This window comes from Miniopterus schreibersii (assembly GCF_964146895.1).
Source record: "Miniopterus schreibersii genome assembly, chromosome: 5".
In the NCBI taxonomy this organism is placed as follows: Eukaryota; Metazoa; Chordata; class Mammalia; order Chiroptera; family Miniopteridae; genus Miniopterus; species Miniopterus schreibersii.
In genome coordinates this window covers 35,598,489-35,624,319 of record NC_138106.1, presented here as the reverse complement: position 1 = coordinate 35,624,319, position 25,831 = coordinate 35,598,489, and the positions used below count along the sequence as shown (strand labels likewise).

The 25,831-nt window shown below is 42.6% G+C and overlaps 1 protein-coding gene and 1 pseudogene across 7 annotated transcripts in view; both read right to left on the bottom strand.

Annotated features, from left to right (window-relative positions):
• The window catches only part of KLHL24 (kelch like family member 24), a 43,114-nt gene extending 41,523 nt beyond the window's left edge, over positions 1-1,591 (bottom strand). For 2 of the 6 annotated variants that reach the window (XM_081138710.1, XM_081138705.1), the window contains exon 1: positions 1,401-1,581. The gene's annotated coding sequence lies outside the window, so the exon portion shown is untranslated. Of the gene's footprint in view, positions 1-1,267 lie in introns of all 6 variants that reach the window. The other 4 variants (XM_081138706.1, XM_081138707.1, XM_081138708.1 and 1 more) reach the window with 4 other exon arrangements.
• Positions 1,592-11,299: 9,708 nt separating this feature from the next.
• LOC308557822 (large ribosomal subunit protein eL32 pseudogene) lies at positions 11,300-11,721 on the bottom strand (annotated as a pseudogene). The gene has a single exon. The product of its transcript is annotated as a large ribosomal subunit protein eL32 pseudogene (transcript).
• Between the last annotated feature and the right edge of the window lie 14,110 nt (positions 11,722-25,831).

Below are 25,831 nucleotides of genomic sequence, written 5' to 3'. Positions count from 1 at the left end.
CTTTTTAAAAACCTGCTCAAGAGTGCAAGAGATTGGTCATTAAAATCCACTAACCTATTTGTGTACAGTCACTGCCTTGGAGGTGACTGCGGCACCCTAAAATGTGGCGGTAGGGTCCTTACTTAGCTATTTAAATCTTGTTTACAGAACCAACAAGAACATTCGCAAGAGGACTTCCTGCCTTCCTGCTCAACACTGCAGCGGAAAAGACACCACTTCCACGCGGCTAACGTCGCGGTCCTCGAGACCCGCCGCGGCTGCGGGTTTCTGCCACAAAGAACTGGGGTCTGGGGGTTCACCCAGGGCCGACCCCGCGGAATCCTTCCTCGCGGGAGCGCGCGCCGCCGGCTCCGCGCCGGCCGCAGCTGCGGCAGAGCCCCGAGCGCGCCCTCGCGCGTCCTCCAGATCACCTTCAAGGGGGCGGGGAAGAGCTGCCCGCGCAGGACCACCTAGCGACAGTCACCCGCCAATAAACGCTCGGAACTCGCCGAGTGGTTCCCGCCCCGCAAGTCGCCCGCAAGCGCCCAATCCCGACCGGGTTAATCGTTTGCGTACGGAACATCCAGAACTTGGGGGCGGGGACGTTAGGAACTAAATTAAGAAACCAAGTCTTGGAGTGGTGGGTAGGTGGGGAGGTTAGGCGGGGACTCGGCCGGCGGAACGCCCGCAGCCCCTCCCGCCACGGCTCCCCGGGGACGGTCGCTCCGGGGCCGCGTTCTCGGCGCGCAGGCCCCGCCGCGATCCGTGGTAAACAAAGGCTCCCCGGGGGTGGGGGTGGGGTGGGGGTAACGGTCAGGTGACAGTAGCGAGCACATTTCGCAACCGTTTAGCGGGGCTTCTCTGGCCCGTAGCCTGGGAACCCACCTTGATCCCGCCAGTCCCCCCAGACAAACAAGGGTCCCCCACCAAACGGGAAGGCTTGATCTGAGGCCTTCACATTCTCAGTAATTCCTTCGATTGAAAAAGGGAAGCGGCCCGTTCGAAGCCCATGGGCCACACGCAGGACCCATCTCCCGGGGCCCGTCCGCCAGCTGCTCCCGCCCCCGAGGTGACGGGGTGACCCGCACCTGCTACCCCCAGCCCTGGCGGCCGGGCCCCTCCCAACCCGGCCCCCGCGGGGCGCGTCAGCAACGCCGCGGTTCCGGGGCGGCCGTGCCAGGAGGCTGGGGTGCTCTCCCTTCAGGACTGTCGTTACCGAGCGGGGCTGAAGACCCCGAGCAAAGCCCTGCAGACCCCTCGCCCCAGACAGGGGCCCTGCAGCACCGACCGCAATCTCTCCTCAGACCCGCCTCGTCTGGCTCCGAGAGGCCGGCCGCCGCTGGCTTCCTTCCTGCAGACAGACACCCCCGTGGTCGTGACCTCGGTCGCCCCTCCGCCCCCGGCTCTGGCCGGTTCCTCGCCTTTCGGCCGGTCCTGGAGTTGTCATCCCCGGGTACCTCGCGGAGAAGGCTGGAGGCGGCCAGCAGCAGTGACCAGCAGCGGCGGCCCCAGCGGTCCGTTAGCGGCTGGCGGCGCAGCGCTCCTCCAGCCCCGGCGTCTCCTCGAGCCAGCCTGCTGCAGCTCACAACAAAGGAAACATGTGACCGCCAGGGCCAAAACACTGAGCGTCACCGACCCTTGGCCAATCCGAGTGGGCTCCCCACGCTCGGGGCACCCTGGGAGATGTAGTTCCTACACCGGAGGCGACCGCCGAAACCACTTGGGTTTTGTGCAATAGAACGGCGTCGGGTGTGAGCGTGACGAGACCCAATCCAGGGGCTGCTGATTCAGAAATACTTTGTTTTAGTTAGAGACAGATTAAGGAAATGCATCGTTTTAGGAGCCTAGTGAGAAACCTGTGTGGTATGTTTATTGCCACGTCTAAAGCACATACACATTTCCATTAAGTTGCAGAACCTTAGAGTGTGGGCGGAGGCTTAAAGATCTTTTAAATTTGACCCCTTGATTCCAAAATTGTGAAATCTGAGGGCCTGGCGGGTGAAAGGGAATAGAAAGAACCTTGGTCGCCACACGGCGCAGGAAAACCGTCTTTCTATGTAAATCTGTTACTGTCACCTGTATTAAATGCTAGGTTACCATTTAATTTAATTTAATTTAATTTTATATTTATTTATTTATTTATTTTTAAAGTTTTATTATTGTTTAAAATATTACAGATGTCCGTTTTTCTCCCCAATGACCCGTTCCACCCCGTTCCTTCCCCCTCCCCAGTCCCTCTCCCCACCATTGTCCATGTCCTTGGGTTGTGTATATATGCACATAAATGGTTACCTTTTTATTTTAGACGAACATGCAAATCAAAGTTGTTGCAAATCCCTACTTTCCAAGGCAGATAGATTCACCAGAGGATATTTTGTCTTATTGTTTCTGCAGATATTTTTTTCAAGGATGGGTATGCCTCTGATTTTCAAAGATTTAACTAGTTTTTGGTTTCTGATATAAGAATTATAATTTCTTCTATTCTTTATGAATACAGTCATACCTTTATTAAATAAGGGGTTGTGTTGCAGTGACCATGGGTGTGTATGATATAGAACATGCTTTTTTTTAGGCTTCTTTCCCACCTCGTATTACAAATGAAAATGCCTGCGATTGACTGAGTTCCTACTAAGCTTCAGACTCAGTGCTAGGCACTTTTATATATCATTGAATCCTCATAATAGCTTGGCAAGATAAGTGGTATCTCATTTTACAGGTGAGGAAACTAAGCCACAAGGATAAAGAGCCGGCCCAGCGGGACAGGCGTGGCTCAGCAGTTCAGCATTGACCTAGGATCCAGGAGACAGGTTCTGTTCGGGTCAGAGCACATGCCGGGGTTAGGCCTCCATCCCCAGCAGGGGGCGTGCAGGAGGCAGCCGATCAATGACTCATGTTTCTCTCTCTCCCTCTCCCTCCCTCTCTCTCTGAAATCAATAAAATAATAAAAAAAAGAGTCTGCCCAGGTCACTCAGTCATTAAATGGTGAAGCTGGAGTTCACACATACATTAAAGAAAGAATTGTACTTATATTAATGTAGCTACACAATTTTCTAAATAGTTTATTTACAAAGTTAAATATTACAAGATGAGTAGTGCCACAGCAGTCCCATCTCCTACCCTTCCCCTTCCTGATTCTCCAAAAGCAACCACTTTCAACTATTTGAACTCTTCTGGTACTTAATCTCCATATAGCATAGCATAAGGCTATTTTCTATTAAGGCAGTTGTCATCCCTGTCCCCTATCCTTGCAATAGTATAATTTCTGGTTAAAAAATTACTTAATATTTATGTTATTAAGACTACTTATTATTCAATGCTGAGTAAAGAGTATACAATTTCCTTTCTTGTGTGGATTTCTGTTTTTCCTTGATAAACTCTCAATTCCATGGCAGGGCATACAGGTCCTTCCTGATGCACCTTAAGGTTTATCTCTTCAGCCTAAACACCAGTCTCAATACACTACCCATAACTGCCCAAAGGACGGACTCTCTCTGTGCCTAGGCCATTCCCATTCATATCCTGCTCCCCATGCCTCCTGTGCCTGCTCCCTCCTTTCACCCCACCCACTAGGCTAGCTTCTGCTCTTCCTTCCAGGAGTCAGCTTGTGGGTCCCCTCTCCTGGGAGACTCTCTTTTCCTCCTCGCTTTCTTCTGTGCTAGGTATCTCCCCTCAGCAACCCGCCCTTCCCTCCTTCCCAGTCATCACACCAATCGTCCATATTTATTTACATGCTTTTCCCAACTGAGTACCCTCTGAGATCCCTGAGGTCAGGGATCATGTCTTACTCATTTTGTATCATAGCGCACCTAGCAGGTGTTTAATGTGTTTCTGTTAACTGATGAATTGGTTTCTACTTCTTGAGGTTAAAAGGACCTGAGGTTAAAAAAAAAAGTACCACCAGACCCCTTGGGATCCACTTGGACTAGGCTGTATGATGTCCTCAGACTCTCGGAGCAGATGGGTACAGGATCATCAATCAATTGCAACTCTAAGAGAGGAGGAGAGGGAGGGGACTACCGGCCAGGCAGCCCTGGAGACAGGCAGAACACTTCTGGTAGATGTGAGAGCTCCTCAGGCAGCCAGAGCTTGAGTGGTTTCAGTGTTGGTGAAGGACCTTGGAAGTTATGCATACCCCACAAGTCAGAGGGCATGGCCAAGTAGCAGCTTTTTCTCAGCTGGGGCTGGAATAAAAGCAGAGCTGTCAAGTCCAGGGGGAATCTTGTGAAACTGAGTGAGATTAACCTGTAATGTGATTTATTCTATATGGTGTTTACAATCCAGGTTGGCCTGGCCATTTGAAAGAGGCAGATACTTGGAGAAGGGGGGGAACCTCTCCTTTCAGGGATATAGTATATTGTTCCATATTCTGTCTTCTTGCAAATAGCATATGGCAGTCCTTGTTTTGCTCTCCAGAGCATCTGTGACAGTCTCTAAGGTTTAAGGTTGCCAAACATCCATAGTTCCTCCAGCCATTCTTTTTATTTTTCTCTCCAGCCTGCTCTTCTTCCCCATGCAGACAATATCACTCAGTAAACATACCAAAGGCTTTGACACCTCCCTGCCTCTGCTCTTGGCCTCTTGTACTTGAAGTCCCCCTGTCCCCAATTGTAGTAGAAACGTTGATCCTCTTTTAAGGCTCATCTCTGCTGCCACCTCTTCTGTGGGGCCTTCTCTGAATCTCTCTTCTCTCCCCCACCTACCGTGAAGCTGTGTGCACCTCCAGTGTTTTTGAGAATGTGACTTGGCATTGTGTTTATACACAACCCCTGAATGCGGCTGGGTTCTTTGACCAGGTATGGGCCCAGCAATTTGAGCTCCTCCCCTGCATCCAACCCCAGTTGCAAAGCACTGATGAATGGAGATTTTACTGAAGGTTTCACAAAGAGACAATTTCATGGCATCTCACACCACAAAACTCTATATAATAACTCCTTTTAAACATCTGTTCCTCACCTCAGCTCCTTCCTCAGCCAGTCCCTCTTTTCTCACTAGACACCCTCTCTCTGGGCCTCTTTCCAGCCACAAGCTTGGCTTTCCTACCTTTCTATGATCTCTGTCATCTCCACCCTGTCCCCACCCCCCCAATCTCTTTTCCAGTAATTTGCATTTTTACACTCTCCACCATTCAAACAAGAGAGTTCCAGTCTTCATAAAAGAGAATAGCATAAATAACAAATTATTTGCCCCTCCCCCCACCGTATTCCTCCACAGACATATTTAACATCTCAGCAGGTCTGTTACACAATACCCCTCAGAGTGTTGAGTGAAGGGGAGAGTAAACATAGTACATTATTTGCTCCTGGCATCTGAGTCTCTCCAGTCTTAAGGCCCAGAAGATTGATTGATCTTAATCTGTTGACCCTTCCCTCCCTTCATCCCCCATAAAGTAAGAGTGACTCAGCTCTGCAGCCCTTTTGGATGCAGAGGTCTGACTCTCCCTGGCTTTGTAGTTATTTACCAGGAAAGGTTTGAGTTGCCCCTCTGGGGTGCCACTCCCACCCCACCCAGACAGTCAGTCATGGGCTCCACCAGGCCAGTTAAAACTTGGGGTCAAACATAGTAGCAGTAGGATTCAACAAGGAAAGAAGCTGGACATTTTTCCATTTTAGGATCTGGGAAGTGGTAAGTCTTCTGCCACATGAAGGGCAAGCTCTCTCTCTCCCTCCCTGAGCTGCCCCCCCCTTTAAAAAAAAAATCTTTATTGATTTCAGAGAGAGGAAGGGAGAGGGAGAGGAAGAGATAGAAACATCAATGATGAGAGTCACTGATCACCCCCGACTGCACACCCCAGACTGGGAATGGAGCCTGCAACCCGGGCATGTGCCCTGACTGGGAATTGAACCGCGATCTTCTAGATTCTAGCTTGATGCTCAACTGCTGAGTCACACCTGGCAGGGCCCCCTCCCTGAACTTTTCCCTTAGGAGGCCAGTCTGCCACAAGATGTTTTTTTCTCACACCTGAAGCAAAAATGAGCTTTCTACCTGGGGGTGTGGTGTGGTAGCAATCCTAGCTTTGTTTTTGAAACTGTCCTTCACAGATTGAAGTCCATGAGATGCCAGGAGTTGGTGCCTCAGTGGCCTCCAAATCCTGTTTTTGCCCATATTTGCCCCACTAGATGCAGATAAAGGTGACTGGTCATCACTGTGATCCCTGGGCTCTGACTTTAGGGAGCAGAGGCATATTTGCATCCTCCCTGTACTGGGATGCTCTTCTCTTTATTCTTCTGCCCCAAGAGCATCTGATTTTATCTTCCTTTCTTCTTAATTATTTCTCCAGTAGTGAGAGTTCAAGTGGCTCTCTGGTCTCAGAAGAAACCTGATAGTTTGTCATAAATTACTCCAGCCCTGACTGCTCTAGGTAGGCCTGATTCTCCAAGGGACAGCTCATAACACCTTTTCACATGACTTGTTGCAAAACCCTTTCAGGTATGAACACATATGGAAAGTGTCATCTATTGCTCATGGCATCTGGTCACAAGCTTAGGCCAGTTTTGAAAATGACCATATTCCCACTCTTAGCACTGCTCAGCAGTCTGGCCCATAGATGGCTGTGAGTCCATATAAAATTGCTTCTTGTCCTAGTGACTTTATCTCCAGTTTCTTGCCACCCTGTGACATGTAAGAGGCATATACTAATTCCATCTTGATCTTCTTATGCTATACCTGGCACTGCTCTCCTTCCAAATGTCTTCAGTTTCTGAGAGTATGTCTTTTCCATCTGTAGTTCTCTTTGGCTTGATGGGCAGCCCTCCCAGGAATCCTTCTGCTGTAGACTTCTATTCTTGAAAGATCCCATTCAGTTTCTTAAGTAATTGTGTCTGCTGAGGCTGGCACACCAATTCCCAGACCAAGAATTCTTGCTCTAGTAAGCTCACTTGATGCTCCTGTTACATGTCCAAAGTCCACGTGCCCGATGCTTCAAAAGGCCAAAACTCAAAATGTCAGAGTTTTGAGTAAGGAAAGGCTTATTGATCGAGAAGGTGCCAACCAAGAAGATAAGAGATGCAGTGGTGCCTCAAATCCACCTTAAGTACAGAGTTCAGGCTTCTTTTATGTCAAGGGGAGGGGGAAACGGGAGGGCCAAGAGGTGATTGACAACTGGAGACACCTGGGCACCCACAGGGGTCTGAGGAAGATTGATCTTAGTTTGTTGACCCTTGTTGATATGAGTCCGGTCATGAGGTTCCTGCAGATCTTTGCTACACAATACATACTTCCCTTATTTTCTTGAGATACTTTCTGGTAAGGGGCTGTTTTTGAAAATTCAAGCCACAAGCAGAATTCTTCTAATTATTCACATGTTTATATGCAAGAAACTATTTACTTGAAGGCCATGGGAGCACAACAGGATGGGAACAAGATGGAGTCAGAGAGGATGAGCATTTTACCCTGTTGTATGGTGCTCATCAGGTACTCTGTCTGAAGCATCCATTTTGAACAGTGCAAACTTCCAAAAGTTCTAATGCAGATCTCAGAGCAGTTCCCACACACTGATAGTCCATGGACCACCCTAATTTGTGCGATGTCATTTTCACTCCCTTACATCAGCTCAGCACTTTGACAGTCATGTCCTTGGACTCCCTATAAAGACTTAAAATCTAAGTGTTTCCTTTGGGGCTTTTGATTTAAAGAGTCTAGGTTCAAAATTTAGTTTTGTTTGATAGTAGCTATATATACTTCAGTAAATTACTTAATACTTCTCAGTTTTTGCATCTGTAAAAATAAGATAAAAACACCTACCTCATAGAATTATGAAAATAATAAGAAAAAAAATATATAGTGTCAGACATATAGTAAGTGCTCACTACAAACCAAAATTATTACTGTTATTATTGTCCCCTTCCCCCCAATTCTAGCTTTAATGTCTTCCATACTTAAAGAATAGGAAGGGTAGCTTTTTTCCTCCTTGACTGCTTGAAGATCTGCCACTATCAAAAACAATACAGTAACTATGTGGACTAGAAAGTTCATGGCCAACAGACTACTTCAGTAAAAGCAAATGGTCATTGATGTTTTTAACCCTCAGAAGGCAACAGTACCTAAGACAGAAATTTGGGAAAAACTAGCCCAAATGTATAAGACCACACTGGGTGTTAACTTTGTATTTGGATTCAGAACCCATCCTGTAGTGGCAAGACAACTGGCTTTGGATTACACAAAGTAAAATGAACCCAAACATAGACTTACAAGACATGGCCTGTATGGGAAGAAGTGTTTTTAAAAAACTTTGCCTGACTAATGTGATTTTAAAAAGCACCCATGCTCACTGTTGTGCAATCTTCTCTGCTTCCAGCCCCAGATCTCTTTGAGACTGGCCTATAAAACGGCAAGGCCCCCAGGTCACCAGCACACAGGGCCAGATACTCTTGACCCTGCTTGTGACAGTATTGCAAACACATGCCTGGCATACTTTGGAAAGCCTGCCTGCTTCTATTACTGGTACATGAAGGTTTTGCTCTGGCAGCAAATATCTAAATTTAGATGCTTTTCAGGATGAACTCTGAATGATCTTTGTCCCAAAGACCAGTAGGAAATTGGAGGGCACCTTGCTTTTTATTTATTAATTCAAATACCAGGGTTGATGTTTTGTAATGCAAAACTTTTGAAGACTGCCATATTAATGGAAAATAAAACAGGCAAACACAGGGAGTATCTAAGACTTCTCCTTTACAGTTCTCATAAAAACTTCACCGTGCATCCTTTTGTCTTTCACTTGAGTGTGCAAAGCATTCCCATATTATAGTAATGTTAGCATAGGTAGCTAGATATTAATAAAGGAAGGGAGCAAAGGGAATCAGATGTTATCAAGCATAATAAACTAGGGAGCTGAATCAGATAATAAGTCTGCTTTGCTAGGAAGTTGCAGCATTCATTGGCACCCCAGGGGATCACAGCATTGCCCTGCCAAAGGGATTAATAACCCTCAGTCCCCACCCCCTCCCGTATAGGAGGAAGAACCAGCTTTCCAATCTCTCCAGGCTCCAGGGTACAACCGGTTCTCCCAGACTATGGGGGGAAGGAATAAACAATAAAGGGGAAATTCCTCTGCTGGGCACATGCCCAGTAAAAGCCAAGATGGTGCAGGGGAAGGTGCTTCTACTATGAGGCATGTGCAGATGTGCAGAAGGAGCCAAGACGGCGACCATAAAGGCCTGTCTGTCTAGCCTGGGGAAAGGATCAGGTTGGATAAGGGACACAGAACCCCAGAAGATCTAGGAAATGGATTAGTTAGGGAGAGGATCCCAAACCAGCCTGCTAAAGATTTGGAATTTTTTTTTCCCAGATATCAGTTTATTGGATCATAATGAGGTTAAGACCTGATAGCAGCTGTAACTGTAAGAGCACTACTACTATACTGAGAATGAACTGAGTTAATCTCTCTAAACATTCATATTTATACTTAAAAACTTATGACCCTAAAAGTTTTTAGGAAACACAAAAATACAGGTACATTCTAGTAGTTATCAGAGTGATGATTTCCTTAAAAGTCATGTAGCCACTGGAAGACTCCAGCATACAGTTGTGATAGGATGAGAGAAAAAGGCAAATAACATTTTAGTATTACTGTGAAACAATCTTGACCTTGAAGACCCCTGAAAGGGCCTTGGGGCTTCCAAGGATGTGTGAACTATGTTTTGAGAAAAAGGTTTGGAAATTGATTGGTTAGTTTGAAAAAGTGCCTAGTTCTTCCCAAGCCTGAGATAATATCATCATCCCAACACAGGCTCCGTCCCCCCAATATGTGTTTGTTCCTGTGCTCATACGCTCCGGCGCGCTCTTTCCACAGCGGTTGTATAGGCCCCGTGGCCCTGCGGCTGACGCTGTGCAGGCTCCAAGGGCAGCGGGTGCAATAAGGCAGCGCCAGCCAGGGCGCAGCTGGCGGCACAGGCTGAGCTGGCGGGCTGGGGCAGGGACGGAACCGGACTGAACCAATAGCACAGAATATTTGGACACTGGCCCTGTTCTTGGGCTTGATGAAGAAAAGGCTGGACTTCTTTTTACAGTGGGACGGAACTGAACCCAGGACAGTCCTTTGATTTTGCTTCTACAATAAACTTTACCACTAAACCTTATCTTCCCATATGTGGATCGCTGCAGTGCTATCCTTGCTACTCTGTGAAAGGGCCCTATTTCCACCAGCGACAGTAATACATCACAGTAATACTTTGCACACCCAAGCGAAATAAGAACTAATCTGGGGTAAAAATTCTTATCCTGGTAACTCCATGGAGGTGCTTAGAATTAATGCAATGAAGGAAATTAGTTCTTATACGATGTCAAAATACTTAAATGTTGTTATTTTAATTGAAGAAAAGACAATTTCTCTAATAAGAGAACTTTAAGGAATGCTTAATTTACTTTAATGAAGAAGCAGCTCTTGGAAAGGACAGTCCCACCAATGGTATCTCAATGGTATTTTTTTTTTTTTTTTTGTAGTCAAGGTATTTTTTTTAAAATAGGAGAAAATCAAAGTTTTAATACATGCACATGGGGAATTCACATAAGCATGGAAAATCCATGAAAATTCCAAAGACAGTGAGGCAACATTGGGTATATGAGACATTTTTGGACAAAGGAGAAGGTGGGTGGCAGCAGGGTTTTAGCTTTCAGAAGTGAGAATGGGAGATTTACAGGTAGCTGAGGAAGAGGGAAACATACATGGCCAGCAAATTCTTACTAGGCAGCTCAAAAACAATGGGAAACTAGGTTAACAGGGGCCTGCCTGACGCCCTCTTGTTTACCATACTTAATTCAAATTAGGCCAAGGTGACCATCCTAAGGTCCCCTTTCCAAAGCAGATTTCTCTGTCTGAATCTCTGGGGTAGGAAAGGGGGGAGGGTCAAAGGCTCCCTCTGAGTCCTGTTTCTTAACAAATATCTTAATATCAATATCCCAAAAAGGCAGCTTCAGGGTGGCAAAACTTTGGTCCCTTCAGTCCCACCCCTGAAACTTTAAATAACAAAATTTCACATTCTAGAAGCTAAATTGGAAGGTTGCTCCATGTTTCACTGATCCAATCATTTAGTCCTATAAGTAAGTCAGGTTAGTTAAACTGTTGAGCCTTATTTCAGGAGGTGGTGATGCAGGTGGGCTCCCAAATTGAGGCCTATATTGTGTAAGCAAGTAATCAGGTATTTAATAAGAGACATGCCTGTAAAAACAAAAAGAAAAAACAAAAGTTTATGATCAGGGCAAATTAAAAACCAGTTGCTGAGTCTGTAAAGCTTTCAGTTGAGAAGATTTTTATTTTTAATTATTATTATTATTTTGCAACATTTTATAGTTTCATTAACACAAATATGATGTGTACACAATCTATCTATTCACTTTCTTCTCTGCGCAGCCTGGCATTGGGATTGGTGACTCTGATGGCCAGCTGGGCTGCTCTTTCCACATGGCTTTGTGGTTCTTTGAGGAGATGCTGTGAGCAATCTCAGCACAGTAAGATTTGTTGCACATCAGCAGCACTTCAAGCTCCTTGATGTTGTGGACCAGAAACTTCCGAAGGCCACTGGGCAGCATGTGCTTTGTTTTCTTGTTGCTCCCATAACCAACATTGGGCATCAAGATCTGGCCCTTGAATCTTCTGCGCACCCTGTTGTCAATGCCTCTGGGTTTCCGCCAGTTCTGCTTACTTTTGACATATCGGTCTGACTGGTGCCGGATGAACCTCTTGGTCCTCTTTGTGACAATTTTGGGTTTCACGAGGGGTCTGAGGGCAGCCATGGTGCTGAATAGGAGACGGCTGCCGCCTCCGTAGGTAGAGCCGAGGAAGAGCGGGAAGATTTTTAGGTGCAAGGCTCAAAGCTTCTTTTGCTGGAATGAAGGCAGGCGATGAAAATCTGATAGATGCTCTTGGTCTGCAGTCATCAGGTGCTTAGGTAAATTCTGCAAGGCTTACATAGCATCACTCGCTGAGATTGTTTAAGCATGAGCTGTTGTGACGATTTCTCAAGTTTATGTCATGTCCTTTAGCTGTAACTGGAAATTGCAAAGCTCAGAACAAAACAAAAACAAAAGTGTTTTACTTCTCAATAATTCCAAGTCAAAAGATGGGAGAAAAATGAAACATTAGTTCAGAAGGTTGTTGCCAAATATTTAAGAAAACTAGAAAAATTCAGGATCAAGTTCAGTTTATAGGTGAAAAATGAAACTTTAAAGACAATTAACAACTAGAACGTAATATCCACAACTGTGTATTGTAGTTATTTTGAAACACATTTTTTCTCTCTAAAATCACCCTCATTTTAATCAAAGATAGCTAAATTAAGACTAACTTATTTACTTCTAAGTCTCAGTGAATTTATCCTGATTATTTGCATAAACACAAGAATAGCAATTAATTATATAGGCTCTCTTAAATCTGCTTTGCTGAAATTTCATAAGGAATCTTCAGATTGAACTTTAATTAGTCTCTTAAGGCTAAGAAGCTAAGCCACATAGTTGCCATCAGCCTTTGCCTGAATACCTTAGATTTGGGTGAATTCCCCAGGTTTAAGATCCCCCCAAATGTCTTAAGGTTCTTTCTTTGCCATCTCTCAGGAAAGCCACCTTTCATTCCCTACCAGGAAAGACTGCTGTGAACCATGTGAGCAAGGTACCAGGCTGTTTTTCTAGGGAGCTTTTATTGACTTTCAAAGTCAATCTTAATTCCTTAAAGCTTTCTGGTGACTTCCAAGTCTACATATGTCTCTTTCAAACATGACATTCCAGTCAAAGCAGTCAAGGTATTTTTATATATTTATTTTAAAAATTTTGCTGGAGTATATTGACAGTTAAAAATTGTATAATTTAAGGTGCACAATTTGATGATTTAATATACATATACATAGTGAAATGATTACCACATTCAAGCTAATTAACATATTTATCACCTCAGATAGTTACTTTCTTTTTTTTTTATGTGGTGAGAACACAAGATCTACCCTCTTAGCAGATCTCAAGTATACAATAAAGTATTAAGTATAGTTACATTATTGTATATTAGTTTTCTAAAACTTATTCATCCTGTAGAACTATGTACCTTTTGACCAACATCTCATTTCCCACACCGTCCTGGCAACCCGATTCTGTCATCTGCTTCTATACCTTCAACTTTTTAAAGATTCCACTTATAAGTGAGATCATGCAGTATTTGTCTTTCTGTGTCTGGCTTATTTCACTTAGCATAATGTCCTCTAGATTCATCCATGTTGTTGCAAATAACAGGATTTCCTTCTTTTTAAAGGGTGAATAATATTCCACTGTATTTATGCACCCACCAGTGTATCTTCAGGGAGAGCTAAGAAAGTATATTTGGATTCAGATGAACTGATTCAGATCCTAGCTCTGCTACCACTAACAGGATGATGGTGGATGATTTATTTAACTACTTTGATGGCCAGCTTCTTAGTTTGAAAATAGAGTCTAATAATACCTTGTTATTATGAAAATTAAATGACAGCTTATAAAAGAGCACATGGGCCTCAATAAATGGTGAGTATTATTTAGTCAGAACAAAATGGTAAGTATTATTCTGTCAAGATATAATGATAAATACTGTGCTATTATGACAGGACATAACATTGAGTTGACGTATTCAAGCAAAGGACTATTCTTCCTGTTTAACAAGGAGCAACTTGGGGTAATGGAAAAATACACAGAAAAGAGAGGGATCCTGGGGAGTCCTACCATAAGTTATTCACTCATCCTGGACAAATCACCTAACTCCTTAAGTCCCAATTTCTTCACCTCTAAAAGGAGCACTGTGTCTTGCATCCATGAGGGCTTTGGCTAGAGTATTTCCAAAGGCCTTTCTAGTTTTGGAAGTATAGAAAGTCTGCATATTTTTTTTTTTGAAAGGACTTCAGTGGAAAAGTTCTTTTAGTACAAGAATCACCCAAATCATGACATACCTGGGGGCACATATAATTCTTTAGTAAGAAATTGGGTGAAGAGGCTACAAATGACCAGAAAGCAGATTCTAGCTCTGGGAGTGAAAAGCCTGTTTGATAGGCTAATGAGATTTGGGAGAATCCAGCTGCTTACTTTGGGATCAAACTGAACTCCATGCTCTCATTGAACCTTTAAAACAACTCTCCACTCCTGAAGCAACACCCTCCACACAGCCTTTCCAAGCTGGATCCCTGACGAGCACCTTCTCCCCACACAGCCCCCAGTCCTAAAGAGAGCCCCAAGCCAACCCCCCTCCCTCCAAGTCACCCCACTGTTGTGCTTGACCTCGGTTTGCCCTGTTCACAGCCCTTCTTGTGGGACTCCCCAACTTCAGCTCCCAGCTCTTAACTATTTTTAGCTCCCAACTCAGGATCTTTTGAAATAAACAATCACATGCCCTAGGGAATTTATGACATGCCTGACTTGCCTTTCCCTCTTACCTTCTCATTAATAATCCCTTGCTTTAAAAAGAAGAAACTAGTTTTTAAAGTTTCCTTGCCCCAAATTTAAAAGTGTTAGATGCCGAATGTAGAAAAGTTTAGAAAAGATAAAGAAGATATTGGATATCATTTATGATCTTTCAATCCAAAGATAGCTACTGTTAGCAATATATTTCCAATCTTATTTTTTATATCTATATTTACAGTGTATCTATAGTTATTTATATATAATTTTAATTATAATATGTATATTTGAGTTAATACTATACATACAAAATAAGCTCTTGATACATCAACATTTACTATGTGGCTTTCTATTTCCTTCTCTCCGATCTGTCCTTTTCGTCCCAATGATACTGACCTGCAACTTGAACTTGCTTCCATCATCATATTATTGCTAAGTACTGAGATGAGTTAGGGTTTTATATGCTAAAAAAAGTGTTTCTTTCCAAATTGAAGATGATTTAGGCTCATCAACTCTGCAGACATAAATCCCAGGACAAACTTATTTCTGATGTTTTTCAAATTTCTTAGCATACAATTAACTTCTAGAGTTCTCTTACATTTTTACTTTTACTTTTATTTTATATTCCTTCCTTTCAGTTTTTTATTAAAGAGAAATTTGCCACAAGATTAAAATAAATTATTCATTAAAATATTATTCATATACCATTCTACTATCAACGTGACTACTTATATATTTCATATACACAGTAGTTTCCCCTTATTGGTGGTCTTGCTTTCTGTGGTTTCAGTTACCTGTGGTCAACCATGGCCTGAAATTATTAAATGGAAAAATCTTGAAATAAACAATTCAATAAATAATTAATAAATTGTCCACCATTCTGAGTAGTGTGATAAAATCTCGCACTGTCCTGCTCCATCTGTCTGGGGCGCAAGTCATCCCTTTGTCCAGTGTATCCATGCTGTGTATACTCCCTGCCCGTGAGTCACTTAACTGTCATAGTGCTTGTGTGCAAGTAACCTTTATTTTACTTAATAATGGCCCCAAAGCACAATAGTAGTGTTGCTGGTATCCAGATAAGACAAAGAGAAGCCATAAAGCGAAAAGGTGAAAGTTCTAGATTGAATAAGGCATTTTATCATTTCACATCATCATAATAGGATGGGAGAGTATACACTAAGAGATATTTTTAGAGAGAGAAAGAGACCACATTTACATAACTTTTCTTATTGTATATGGTTATAATTATTCTATTTCATTACTTGTTATTATCATTAATATTTACTCTGCCTAACTCACAAATTAAACTTAATTATAGGTATGTATGTATTGGACAAAACATAGTATATATAGGGTTCGGTACTATCCGTGGTTCAGGCATCTGCTGGGGGTTTTGAAATGTATCCCCCAAAGATAAGAGGAGGGATTACTACCACGCAGGCAGGGGATCAAGGTTGCCTGAAGTTTCATGACAGGGGCTTGGTTACAAGCCATTCCCATTTTATTTTTATTTACTTATTTATTTAAAAAACGTATATCTTTATTGATTTCAAAGAGAGGAAAGGAGAGGGAGAGAGAGATGGAAACATCAATGATGAGAGAGTCATTGATCGGCTGCCTCCTGCACGCCCCGACTGGGGATGGAGCCCGCAACCTGGGCATGTGGCCTGACTGGGAATCGAACCCAGATCTCCTGGATCCTAGGTCGACCCTCAACCGCTGAGCGATACTGGGCTGGGCCCCATTTTATTAGTAGGTTCATGGGGGAATTGGTCACAAGACTAAGATACAGCGGCCTGAGTTATTGGTCCAGGTGCCTCGAATTGCCCAAGAATGAAATTTTCCCTGGAGTGTAAGGTTAGTCTGAATTTCAGCCCAGAGAGAGGCCCAGTTTAAAGCCCTTCAGGGTACTGAGCTGTGCAGCGCTGCTGGAGACAATTTTCTCTGCTCGATTCATAAGCACCCAAGTTTTATTACAGAACCATTGGGTAGCTGAGGCACTGAAGGTCCAGTTGATGGGTCTGACTCTGTTCAGAATCAGAGATTCTATCTGAGGCAAAATTTAATGGTAACAACAAAGGTTGGTGGGGAAAAGAGAGGCCGTGGCAAGTGCAGACAAAGAAACAGAAACAGCAAAAATAGAAAGTGTCTGAGCTAGTTTCTGTACCGTTAACTATAATGGGAGCCTCTCAAACTCCTGCTGATATCACCACAGAAATAAAATCTGACTCCTCCTTTGAATCCTTACCTTCACTAATAAAGTGTTGTGGCTATATGTGTGCTAGGGACAGGACTGAGAGCTATTGTGAGGGTGCTGGCTGAGTGGGTGGCCGGCAAGGGCAGGGAGCAGGGAGTCAGGGGCGTGATGGAAGCCGACGGCTGGTCACCAAGACATCAGACAGAATCTGGGTGAGGTGTGGGGATAAAGAGGTATCAGATCAGAGGGATGCTGGGTTCTCTGGTTTAGAAAGAGTTTCTGAACCAGAGGAGTGAATAAAGCAGAAATGGAAGCTGGGGGCTGAGACAGCATCAGGAAAATTCCAAATTTCCCTATGAGGTCACCACTTTTTGGCCTCGGATCAGGTTTTTACAATGAAATGAAATTAATTTTAATTAATCAGGGATGGCTCAGGGATGGTCTTTCTAGGCCTTCAAGGGACTAAACCTCTTAGTGAAACTCAATGTCCACCTGCGTCCTCACTGCCCCAGAGACCCAGGACAGATGGCAGTCGGTCTTTGTTCAGATGAGATTCATTTGAGCCTCAGGGATGTTTTTGGATTTTTCCTTCAGGATCCTGCCTCCCACCTCCTGGGGTAGAATTATAGAAAACATAAAAAACAGTGTAAAGAAGTGAAAGAAGCCACCCACAATTCCACTCTCCAGAGGCAACCGTTCTGCATCTTCGTCTGTGGAATGGGCATAATTAATATAATAGGATTGAGGTATGAGATGAGGGAGAAGCTATTTTAACAATGCTGGTATATTTCCTTCTAGTCTTTTTATTAAGCATTTTAAACCTGCTTGGAATCACATGGTATATATAATTTTTATCCCACCTTTTTCCCTTAATATATATCATGACACAAATATTTACATGGTCACAAAAAAGGGATGTGTGTGTGTGTGTGTGTGTGTGTTGTGTGTGTGTTTGTGTTCCTTTAAAACTTGACCTACAAAGCAGATGGTGGGCTGGATTTAGTCTGTGAGCTGGCAGCTGGCTGACCTCAGGCGCAGAACAAAGGGCAGCCACAAAGGGCAGATAAAATCGTGACTGACAACAATGAAAACAATGGTGCTACCCTCCTCAGGGATTCAGAGGCCAATCGGTCCAATCGGTCACGTCTCTACCTACTGGAAACTCACTATCTAGCATGTGCAGGGTGCTAGAGGGTGACTCGTCAGGAGGTGAGATTTAAATACTTTTTTTTTCTGTTTAAATCTGTTTAAACCCCAATTAGATATGGACAGTTTCCTGGGTCCATATTTAATCCCTGACACAGCAGGGTAAATTCCCCTAGAGGAAAGCTAGAACTGTAACTCATAATCCATTTTCCAGGAAGTCCCAGTAGAGATGACCATTTTTGTCCTCTGTGGCCTTGCCTCTCACCATCATTTCGGAAAGATATCTAGTCTAGACCCTGCCTCTGGAGGTATTTGGGTGCACGCGGGAGCCAAGGTCTTGACAAAAATACTTTTTAAAATTTCACTTTTGATGATTGCTGTATATTCTGTCATATGATTGAACCATAATTTATCTTTTTTTGAAAGATTGGATATTTAAATTGCTTCTAGAGATTTGCTGTTACAACACAGTAAAGAACATCTTGGTACACAAATCTGTCTCTTAAATTTAGGCTATTTTGTATTAGTTGGGAGAGAAACTAGTTTAACATTTTGGTATATTCCTTTCTAGTCTTTTTATTAAGTATTTATTTTATTTTATTTATTTTTAAAATTTATCTTTATTGTTGAAAGTATTACAAATATCTCCCCACCTTTCCCCCCCTTTGACCCCCTCTACCCTGCATCTGCTCCCCGCCCCCGCCCCCCAGGCCTTCACCACACTATTGTCTGTGTCCATGGGTTATGCATATATGCATATAAGTTCTTTGATTAATCTCTCCCCACCCACTTCCCCACCCCTGCCTTCCCACTAATATTCATCAATCTGTTCCATGCTTCTATGTCTCTGGATCTATCTTGTTTCTCAGTCTATTTTGTTTATTAGATTCCACATATGAGTGAGATCATGTTAAACTGAATCGGGAAGAATCAGAAAACCTGAGTAGGCTAAAACAACTGATGAAATTGAAGCAGCAATAAAAACACTCCCAGCAAACAAAAGCCCTGGTCCAGATGGTTTCACAGGGGAGCTTTCTAATTCTTTAAGTTGTAAGGCTAGATAGTTTACTAAAAATTTTTCTTGCTTTTTGAGGTAGGCCTGTAGTGCTATGAACTTTCCTCTTAGATTGCTTTCGCTGTGTCCCACAGATTTTGGGTTGTGTGTTCATTTTCATTTGTTTCCAGGAAGTTTCTGATTTTTCTTGATCTCATTGGTAACCCATTCATTGTTTAATAACATGCTATTTAGCCTCCATGTGTTTGAATGTTTTTGAGTGTTTTTACTGTAGTTGATTTCTAATTTCATGCCATTGTGACCTGAAATGCTTGATATAATTTCAATCTTCTGGAACTTGTAGACATTTGTTTTGTGTCCTAACATGTGGTCTATCTTTGAGCATGACCTATGTGCACTTGAGAGGAATGTATATTCTGCAGCTTTGGGATGAAATGTTCTGTAAATATTGATTAAATCCATTTGATCTAGGTGCCATTTAGAGTCACTGTTTCTGTGTTGACTTTTTGTCTGGAAGATCTATCCAGTGAAGTCAGTGGGGTGTTAAAGTCCACGAATGACTGTATTGCTGTTGATCTCTCCCTTAAAGTCCTTAAGGTTATTATTGATAGGTCCTTATTTATTGCCATTTTAATTCTTTATGCCTATGTTTCTCTCTCTATTTCTTCAGTCCCTTTAACATTTCTTGCAATGCTTCTAATTCTACTTCTAATTACAGCAGTCCCTTTAATGTTTCCTGCAGTGCTGGTTCAGTGGTGATAAACTCCTTTAGCCTTTTTTTGCCTGGGAAGCTCTTTATTTCACCACCTATTTTGAATGATAGCCTTGCTGGATAGAGTAGTCTTGGTTTCAGATCCATGTTTTGCATTACCTTGAATACTTCATTCCATTCCCTCCTGGCCTGTAGAGTTTCTGATGAGAAATCAGCTGACAACCTTATGGGAGCTCCTTTGTAGGTAAGAGTTTGCTTTTCTCTTGCTGACTTTAAGATTCTCTCTTCATCTAGAATTTTTGGCATTTTAATTATGATATGTCTGGGTGTGGGCTCTTTGGGTTCTTCTTGCTTGGGACTCTCTGTGCCTCCTGAACTTGTGTGACTTTTTCCTTGACCAGGCTAGGGAAGTTTTCTGCCATTATTTCTTCAACTAGGTTCTCTAACCCTTGCTTACTTTTGACCTCTTCTGGCACTCCTATGATGTGAATATTGTTACATTTCATGCTGTCCCACAGTTCTCTTAGACTGTCTTCCTGTTTTTTAATAATGTTTTTTCTTTTTGGATCTCTGATTGAGTGATTTTTTTCTATCCCATCTTCTAATTCGGTGATCCGCTCCTCAGTTTCCTCTAATCTGCTGTTTATTCCTTCCAATATATTCTTTATTTCTGCTATGCCATTCTTCATTTCTGATTGGTTGTTTTTCACAATTTCCATATCTTTTTTCATGCTGTTGAGCATCCTTACAACCAGTATTCTGAACTCTATATCTGATAGATTGCTTATCTCCATTTTATTTAGCTATTTTTCTGGAGACTTCCCTTGTTCTTTCATTTGGGGCTTATTTTTTTGTCTCCCCATTTTGGCTGCCTGTTTGGGTTTGTTTCTGTGGATTAGGTAGACCTGTTAGGACTCTCAGTCTTTTTGGAAGGTCTCTGGTGCAGGCTGATGTCAGATCTGTTTGTGACTGGCCTTGAGTACCCTGTTTGGAGCTATCAACAACCCACGGCTTGAGGTTCCCTCTGTTGGGGCTGGGTGCATTTGGACAGGACCAAGATGCACACCAAAGTCTGCTTTTCCAAAGCAGATCAGGCAAAGACTCAAAGCACTCTGAGGTCTGCCTCTGCCTGCAGGCGGATTAATTTGATTCTCTTAATGAGCCTCAGGCTGTAGAAACTCCACAGGTTAGGGCAAGAGGTTTTCCAGCAGGGTGGGGCAATTGCTTCCCCCTCAGGCAAAAGCTGTAGTCTCAATGTGGTCTCCCCTTTTCCTCCTTGGTTATGAGGGTGCTCTCCAACTTATCTTCAGTTGCAGTTGATTATTCAGAATGGCTTTTCTATATTTTAGTTGTAATCCCAGTTTGTTCCCAGGAGAGTGTCAGTGTAGCTTCCACTCAGTTTGCAGCCATCTTTAATCTTCCTCTTGTTAAGCATTTTAAACATGATTGAAATCACATGACATATAATTTTTATCCCACCTTTTTTCTTTTTTTTAAAAAAAATTATTATTATTTTAAATATGTTTTTAATGATTTCAGAAATAGGAAGGGAGAAGGAGAGAGAGATAGAAACATCAATGATGAGAAAGAGTCATTGACTGTCTGCCTCCTGCATACCCCCTCTTGAGGATCAAGCTCGAAACCCAGGCATGTGCCCTGACCTGGAATTGAACCATGACCTCCAGGTTCATAGGTCGATGCTCAGCTGCTGAGCCACACCAGGTAGGCCCCACCATTTTTCTTAATAATATATCATGACTATTCTCATGATTGTAATTTGTTTATAGATGTGGCTAGATTAGTATCTAAATGGGTAAGTCTCTTATTACCTATTAAATTGTTTTCCAAGGTAATTATGCCATTTATTTCTGATAAGCCTTCAATTTGAAACATAAACTTTGATTAGGCTTTAACAAGATTTTCTCTTTCTTTCTTTCTTTCTTTCTTTCTTTCTTTCTTTCTTTCTTTCTTTCTTTCTTTCTTTCTTTCTTTCTTTTCTTCTGAGAAGCCCTGGGCTTGGGTTCTTCACTCCCATTTTAGACCTAAATGGAAGAATTTAGTCTCTTTGCTTTTGCCTGTTGTTCATCTCTCTGTGGAGCAAAGAGTCTGAGAGGAGGGAACATGGGGAGAAACTGGGATTTCCTTTCTCCACCTTATCCTGCCCATCCAAGAGTCCAGCCCATGTTCTGATCTTGTCTTCATCTCTTAATCTTGAAATATTTTTTCCTGGAAGCAGTGGGCTGGTGTAGAAAAATCTTTGGGTTTTGGTCTCAGAGAGAACTGGGTTCAAATTCTAGTTCTGGTTCTTACTAGCTGAGTGAGGTTGGGCAAAATTCCTAACATATCTGAACCTCAGGTTTCATATCTGTGGAATGGGCATGATAATAGGGACATAGTGAAAATTAGATAAAAGAGACTATGGGAAGCATAAGGTTTAGTATATTTAACAGATGGTAGTCCTTCTCTATTCTATTTTTCTGTTGTGCAGGGGCTGATCTAGGCATAGTGTTGTCATCTCAGATGAGTTTTGAAATCATCATTCTCATAATTGATGAATATGACTTCGGGGTGAAGGAAGCCACAAGAACTAGTTAATCAATTTGAATTTAATCAACAAGGAGAGCTGGTTTTAGATATTTAAAATATTTTGGTCAATTGTAATATTTTGGTTAACGAATTGTTGAAATTTCATAAGGAAATGAAACCCAGTCACCTGGCTTTTACTAGGTGTTTCTAAATGACTATAGATAATTGTATCTCATAGCATGGGTATTAAACATTTTAGGCTTCATATCTTGTTTTACTGCTAAATGAATAGGGGAAGTGAAATGCAGAACAAATCATTACTCTGGACAGGAAGCAATAGAAAGGCAAATCAATGTTGTTCTTGACTTGGTTCTTTGTACTATTTTTATATTTTTACTGGAAATGCGTTATAGCAATGCTCTTTTGGATCACTATTTAGTTGTTCAGTAAATACTTTGTCTGATATAGTTCAAGCCCCAGCTAGGACTGAATGTTTCCATTCCCCTGGGGAAAGACCTTGTAGCCTAAGTTAATTTACATATAACTTATATGGCTAGGAAAGGGAGAGAGCTGCTGACTTGGGCTTCCCACTTTGGAGGAGAGGAGCTACAAACTCCAACAAGCATGGGTGCATGCACTTTTGTGTGATTATAATTTGGAGGTAGAATATTAAGGAAATAAAATTTTAAGTAACAACCAACTTCATTAGGCTGAGCCCCCTGCAGCCCTATGTGAAGTGGGGTTTAGGGGTAGACTCAGTTTGGAGGATAAGCCAATAATTGCAAGCTAGTCTCTTGGGTAGCCTGTGTTTCTTTGTGAGGGGAAGTTAACATTTGTAAGGTTGAGGTCTCCCTGGGAAGAACCTCAGGAGAATAAAAATCTGGGCTTCTGTCAGCCTGTTTTGAGCAGATCTTGTTCTAGAGAGATCAACCCTGCAGAGACCAGTCATTGCTTCTTCTCTAGACAAAGAAAGAGCTCAGAGATGGCTGAAGGGATTCTGGCAACAGACAACTGGGGGAGAGTGTGTAAGTACTTGTAGTCAGACAGTGAAAGCAATGGTGTGAGTGCTGGTACCTCTTCCTTGGGAAGGCATCAGGAAGATCCGTGGGGGAGACCCCAGGAGAGGCTGTGGACTTTAAGTAAGGTGGCAAGAAGATGCTTGAACCTGCAGCTCTGCCCTCTCCCCTTTCTAAGGCATCATTCCCATCTACTTACAAACTGGCCACAGTGTCTCCTATCTTTAAATATATATAAGTATATATATTTAAAATATATCTTTATTGATTCAGAGAGAGAGCTGAAACATCAACGATGAGAGAGTAATCATTGATCGGCTGCCTCCTGCATGCCCTCGGCTTGGGAATTGAACCCTCAACCCAAGCATATGCCCTGACCCAGTATGGAACCACTATCTCCTGGATCCTAGGTTGATGCTCAGGAGCTGAGCAACGCCCAGCCGGACTCTCCTATGTTTAAAAAAGCCTTCATTAGCCCAGCCGGCATGGCTCAGCCGTTGAGCATCAACCTAGGATCCAGGAGATCACGGCTCAACTTTTGGTCAGGGCACATGCCTGGGTTGTGGGCTCAATCCCCAGAAGGGGCCATGCAGGAAGCATCCGATCAATGACTCTTCATTGATGTTTTTGTAGCTCTCTTTCTCCCTCTCTCTTCCTCTCTCTGAAGTCAAAAAAGACATTAAAAAAAAAAAAGTCTTCGCTAGATCTTTCATCCCCCCCTTGGCAGAAAGATCATTTCTGTGCCTCTCTTTCTATAAAAACATCTCAAAAGTGTTATCTATGCTCTGCCTCCAATTCTTCAACTCCCTTAAGCCTACTCTTTATCTTTAGGATGCTTTTGGCATTAAATAACAGAAAACTCCGAATCAGCTGTGTAAAATAAAATGTGGATTTATGAGATGAAATAATAAGAACTCCACAGGTTGAGAAGGCTCCAGGCTCTGCTTGGACCATTTATAAATGAGACTCTGTGTGTGTGTGTGTGTGTGTGTGTGTGTGTGTGATCAGAGATGACTAAATGGCTTTTTATTACTTAAGAATGTATAGAAAAGTCACAAAATTGCCTTCATTTTATTCAAGAAATAGGGAACAAACAATTGCACTGAGGGGATGATTTGAACAGGCAGTGAAGAATAATAAAATGGTTTTCTGATTATGTCAAGCTCATCCTTCTTGCTCAACGTATCTTTAAGACTGGCTCTTTCCTCTTCTATCCAACATTCAAATAAGGTGGTACCCTAAGGCCTGTCCTGGATCCTCTCGCCTTCTTTGTCTATATTTTCTTGATACTTTATTCCTTTTCATTTTATGGCTTTGACCCACTCTATGCTGATGATTTTCAAATGTATATCTTTAGCTCAAATATTTTCTATGAGCCCCTGAATCATGAATCCAATTGGTACTGGCAAATTCACTTTCCGAGTCTAACAGGCACCTTAATGTGCCCCAAATATGCCTGTCCTATTTCTATCACTCTTCCCCCCCCCAATTCTTTCCTATAATAATCAGTTGCTTAAACCCAAAATCTAGGAGTCATTTTGAATTTTTTCCTTACCATCATCTCTAACTTGTGGTTCGTAATTCAGTCTTGTCAGTTCTACCTGAAGAATATATCTCCGACCCATTGACTTCTCTCCATCTCTACTCTCACCCTTGGCTCCAAGGCATCACCAGCTTTTCTTGGACAACTGCCACGCCCTCCTGTCTGATCTCCTTTCTTCCACCTTTTCCCTGTTTAGCCTGTTTTCTATATCACCAGAGTGAATTTTAAATATTTAAATCTAATAATGTCACTGCTCCGCTGAAATTCTCTCTGATTTTCCTATTTCATATAATATAAAATAAAATAAACTGCAAACTCCTAATCGTGACATATAAAGGTTTTTATGACCTAGTTCCCATCTTCCTCTTCAGGTTCATACTGATCAACCATTCTCTTTTGATCACTATGTTGCAGCCTTTTTTCTTGACTGGCCCAGTCTCTTGCTTACCTCAGGGACTTTGCACTTACTGTTTCCTCTGCCTGGAATGCTCTTTTACTGACTCTGATCAGGCTGGATTCTTCTCTGCTCAAATATCACCTCCTTGGGAAGGAGCACCCTTTCTAAAGTAGCTCTTCTAGAGTCCTTCATTATTCTCTATCTAGTAGCCTTATTTCTTTTATCCATAGCACTGGTCATCACAAATTTAAATGATCTTATTACTTACTTTGTTTACTTATTTTATTTTCTATTTACCAAAATGTAAATTGCATGAAGACAGAGACCTTCCCATCTTGTCCACACCAGTGTTTTTGGCACCTAGAATAGTATCTGGCAGATAGTAGGTGCTCAATAAATCCTCAGTGAATAAATAAACAAAAGGAGCAACATCCAACAAGTAGGTGTCCTCTGGAGGAACCATGTGGATCTGAGTTAAAAGGGCCCAGAGTGAAATCACAGGGGCCTAAACAGTGAAATCAGAGGGGAAGATGTTGCTTCAAAGTGGAGTTTCCTTCAACTGAGTGGGCTAATACCCCACCCCACCATGTTACCTGGAGAGAGGGGGGCAGCTTCTTCAGGGACTGGGGAAAGTAGATGTTAACAATTAGTTTTGCCTTCTCTGCAGTTAGAAGATGACAGAGAAGAAAGCTTACACTTTCTTGAAGAAAATCCTGATAGAGTGGCAGGAAGGGCAAACTTTAAGGATTCCAACCTGTAATGACCAGACTGAGTGACAAACCCTTCAGCGCACAGGCCCCAGGTGAAGACCTCCCTTCTCAGGGACAGAGTGCTTGCCTATAATGCAGCCCTCAAGGCCTCCTAAGGCTGAAAATGTCTAGTGCACACCCAACTAATAGAGGATCCAAGGTGACTTGAATGAGGTTCTGTGAGTCACAGAAGTGATGAGAAATTCTGGGA